At 43.0% G+C, this 4,826-nt stretch overlaps 1 pseudogene; it reads right to left on the reverse strand.

Annotated features, from left to right (window-relative positions):
- Positions 1–3,688: 3,688 nt before the first annotated feature.
- Positions 3,689–3,807, reverse strand: LOC112581052 (annotated as a pseudogene).
- Positions 3,808–4,826: the final 1,019 nt, after the last annotated feature.

Here is a 4,826-nt window from a genome sequence, read left to right on the forward strand (position 1 = left end):
GAATATACAAGCAACTCCTACAGCTCAACTCCAGAAAAATAAATGACCCAATCAAAAAATGGGCCAAAGAACTAAATAGACATTTCTCCAAAGAAGACATACAGATGGCTAACAAACACATGAAAAGATGCTCAACATCACTCATTATCAGAGAAATGCAAATCAAAACCACTATGAGGTACCATTTCACACCAGTCAGAATGGCTGCGATCCAAAAGTCTACAAGTAATAAATGCTGGAGAGGGTGTGGAGAAAAGGGAACCCTCTTACACTGTTGGTGGGAATGCAAACTAGTACAGCCACTATGGAGAACAGTGTGGAGATTCCTTAAAAAACTGGAAATAGACCTGCCTTATGATCCAGCAATCCCACTGCTGGGCATACACACTGAGGAAACCAGAAGGGAAAGAGACACGAGTACCCCAATGTTCATTGCAGCACTGTTTATAATAGCCAGGACATGGAAGCAACCTAGATGTCCATCAGCAGATGAATGGATAAGAAAGCTATGGTACATATACACAATGGAGTATTATTCAGCCATTAAAAAGAATACATTTGAATCAGTTCTAATGAGGTGGATGAAACTGGAGCCTATTATACAGAGTGAAGTAAGCCAGAAAGAAAAACACCTATACAGTATACTAACGCATATATATGGAATTTAGAAAGATGGTAACAACAACCCTGTGTACGAGACAGCAAAAGAGACACTGATGTATAGAACAGTCTTATGGACTCTGTGGGAGAGGGAGAGGGTGGGAAGATTTGGGAGAATGGCATTGAAACATGTAAAATATCATGTATGAAATGAGTTGCCAGTCCAGGTTCGGTGCACGATGCTGGATGCTTGGGGCTGGTGCACTGGGACGACCCAGGGGGATGGAATGGGGAGGGAGGAGGGAGGAGGGTTCAGGATGGGGAACACATGTATACCTGTGGCAGATTCATTTTGATATTTGGCAAAACAAATACAGTTATGTAAAGTTTAAAAATAAAATAAAATTAAAAAAAAAATAAATAAAAGTCAGATATTAGGTCTCACTGGCCACATTTCAAGTGCTCAATTGTCACATATAGCTAGTGGTTACTGTATCTAACAGTGCGGACAGAACATGTCTTTCTTTGCAGAATATTCTATTGGGCAACACTGCTCAAGATGCTCTGTTCCCTTGGGACCTCTGCTATTCTCTTTCACTCTGTCCATTCTCTTTTATATCTTGTTTGTTTAATGGTGTTACCCCCAGTTAGACTGGCAGCTCACTGGGAATAAGGATGAAGCTCATCTCTTTCACCACTTCAACCCCGGCAGTTAGAAGAGGAAAGGCACACAGGAGGCACTGTAAACATATCGTTGAAATGAATGCCTGGGAAAATGAACCTCTGTATCCCATTGGCCCGAATTTCGAGTCTTTTATACATTGATTTGCCATTTGGTGGGATGAATCTGCTAGACTGTCATGGCTCTCCGAGGATACCACTTATCATCTTGGCAGGTGTATCCTTCTCCCACTGATACTCTGTTGGCACACCCTGCTCTGACCACAGGGATCTAGAAAGGTCTTACTTCCCTCCTCATTGTCTTTGCGTGTTTAGGATCTCAGGCCCTGGGACTTTCTCTTACAACCATGCCTGAGGGATTGAATCTGACACAGACATCCAGGATCAAGTAAAACACCACCTTCTCCAGGAAGATGCTTGAACATTCTTCTCTTTTAGACCTTACAGCTCTCAGGACACTTCTCACCTGTCGCCTTGTCTGTGACTGCCTTCATACATTTTTGTTCACATTTCTTACCCACTCTTTGAGAGCAGGACTTATGTCTACTTGAAAGCCATGTTCCCAGGCTCTGAGCAAAGTACTTAACACACAATAAATGCTTAAAAATATTATTTGAATGAATATGAGTAAATAAATGGTTACTTTTTAAGGCTATGAGGCTTCCCTGGTGGCTCAGATGGTAAAGAAGTTACCTGCAATGCAGGAGACCCAGGTTCAATCCCTGGATTGGCAGATCCCCTGGAGAAGGGAATGGCTACCCAATCCAGTATTCTTGCCTGGAGAATTCCATGGACAGAGAAGCCTGGTGGGCTATAATCCATAGGGTCACAAAGAGTCAGACATGAGCAACTAACATTCTCACTTTCATTTGTAAAGCTATGATTCTACATTTTTTTCTGTTTATAAACAATCATTGCCACTGAAGAGTTTAATTCTCCTAAAGCTTTATTTCATAACTTTTAAAATTTTTATTTTTCAAAAAATTATATTAAAGTGTAAAGCATAAAGTTCTATAGCATGTGTAACTTGTAAAATCAAATTCTAAAATTAAGAATTTATTACAGATAACAGTTCAAGGACCTAGGACTCCACAAAGCAAATTTCCAAAATTTAAATATTTATTGAGGATGGAGTCACATTCATTTTGATTTTGCAACAAAATAGATGAGTTCAAGTAGGGAAAATGTGAACCATTGGTATAATTTATTGTACACTACATCCTTATTATAATGTATATGTTTTAGACCAATATTTTAATAAAGAAGCTACAAATAGAGGACCACCGCTTCATCCCCATTATCCCCTTTTTGTCTATATTCCAAAGAAGGACAAGAGTTCTCTGTGCTTAAGGCTGACTTTGTACAAGCATTGTCATTGTTGCATGCAATGTTACATCAACCCTACAGTTGCGGGCTTTTATCTTGTAAAATGCTGGCCCCCAAAGTGTCACTAACACAACCTGTTACAAGAACATTCTAGGTCTCATAGTTGTTTTTCAGTTGCTAAGCTGTGTCTGATTCTGTGACCTCATGGACTGCAGCACACCAGGCTCATCTGTCCACTGTCTCCTGGACTTGGCTCAAACTCATGTCTATTGAGTGATGCTATCTAACCATCTCATCCTCTGCCACTCCCTTCTCTTCCTGCCATAAATCTTTCCCAGGATCAGGGTCTTTCCCAATGAGTCAGTGCTTACTAAAGTAATGGAGAAGTTGGAGAGAGCTTATGCAGTGCTGGTGAGGTGAGGAGGCAAGGCTGGAACTGATTTAGGATTGGGAATTTGGGGTAAGCAGGTCTTCCAATGTGGAGGCTTGGTTGGGATTTGGTAAGGATCATGTACAATAGTGAAGACTGGATGGAAAGAGAAAAGTGAGGCTTTTTGAAGCAAGAGATTAAAGGGACGTGAGAGGGCCAATTATCTGCTGCTGTTTTACCTTGACGAAGAGTCAGTGGTTCTTCCAAGAAGTCACTGTAGTGAACAGAGAAGACTCTCCTGGCTTAGCCTAAGTATGCTGACCAAGCCCACGGAACAGTCAAAGCATGTTAGTAGGGATTGTAAATCGGGTCAGGATAGAGAGCTTCAGATCTCAGAGGTCTGATCCTGCTGTGTGGTTGCATGTTTTCCATAATCAAACCTCATTGGACAGAGAATAAACATGCCTTCTTGAAATAGGATACTGTTTCCATTTTTCCATATGATTGAAGTGAAGTTGCTCACTCATGTCCAGCTCTTTGTGACCCCATGGACTGTAGCCTACCAGGCTCCTCTGCCCATGGGATTTTCCAGGCAAGAGTACTGGGTTGCCACTTCCTTCTCCAGGGGATCTTCCCGACCCAGGGATCGAACCCGGGTCTCCCGCATTGTAGGCAGACTCTTTACCATCTGGGCCACCAGGGAAGCCCTAAAGCCTATTGCACCCAGTATTCCCAGGCTGTCTCCCATCCAAGTACTATCCAGGCCCAACCCTGCTTAGCTTCCGAGATAAGAGGAGATCGGGCGAGTTCAGGGTGGTATGGTCGTAGACTCCATATGATTATATACCTTTAAAAGGAGTGCCTGCCTTGTTCTTGAACCCCAGAGTGTGAAGTAGAGACCCCCTCCCATCTACAGAGAGCCCACCCCTCTGAGGAAAAGAGGGTTGTAGAGAGCTGCTTTCCCCTGTCTGTAACCGTATATGCAAAATAAGACTTTGCGTGTTTTTAAAAAAAAAACTCGGGTCGATTTCTGATCTATTAAAGTGTTATATAAGTAAAGATATAAATACACATCGATCAGTATTGTATTCAGTTGTCTTTCCCCCTTTGAGCCAACTTCCAGGCAGGTGGCTATTGAGAGTGTTCGGAATTGTAAATGCCTGTTTGCAGCTAGTACTTAGTGACTTAATTTTATTCCACTGAAATATGGAAGACACGTGGAAAGGTGCTATTTTCTTTCAGGGAAGTAATCCGTGAGATGAAGGCTAGATTGTGGATAAGGGCAAATGGAACCTGTTAATAACATACCAAGTTAACACTGCCGATTCCTTGTACCAAGGCTGCTGAGAGTTGGGGAGGCAAAGCCCTGGTAGCAAGGATCCCCCTGGGCCCTCACTCCCCCAATACAACAGAAACGTTGTGTCCTGTGTCCATCGCAGTTACCGGCACAGCAGGCAACACACCAGCCTGCCTTCTCCTTCTTTCACCCTCTACATTCTTCTCCTTTGCAAGTGAATGCAAACTCCCTCCTGAATTCCATACAAAGAATAAGACACTCTTCTCTGGGTTGTGATCAGAGCTCCTTTAGAAAAATGGTACTGATGAACCCATTTGCTGGGAAGGAATGAAGATGCAGATGTGAAGAACAGACTTGTGGACACAGTAGGGGAGGGAGAGGGATGGACGGATGGAGGAAGAAGCATCCACATAAATACGCTCCCATGTGTCAAATCGACGGCTGCTGAGAAGTTGCCTAATAACACCGGGAATGCAGCTGGGGGCTCTGTGATGACCTAGAAGAGTGGGATGGGGGGAAGGAGGGAAGCTCAAGAGGGAGGTGATATGTGTA

This window comes from Bubalus bubalis, chromosome 20 (genome assembly GCF_019923935.1).
Source record: "Bubalus bubalis isolate 160015118507 breed Murrah chromosome 20, NDDB_SH_1, whole genome shotgun sequence".
Lineage (NCBI taxonomy): Eukaryota > Metazoa > Chordata > Mammalia > Artiodactyla > Bovidae > Bubalus > Bubalus bubalis.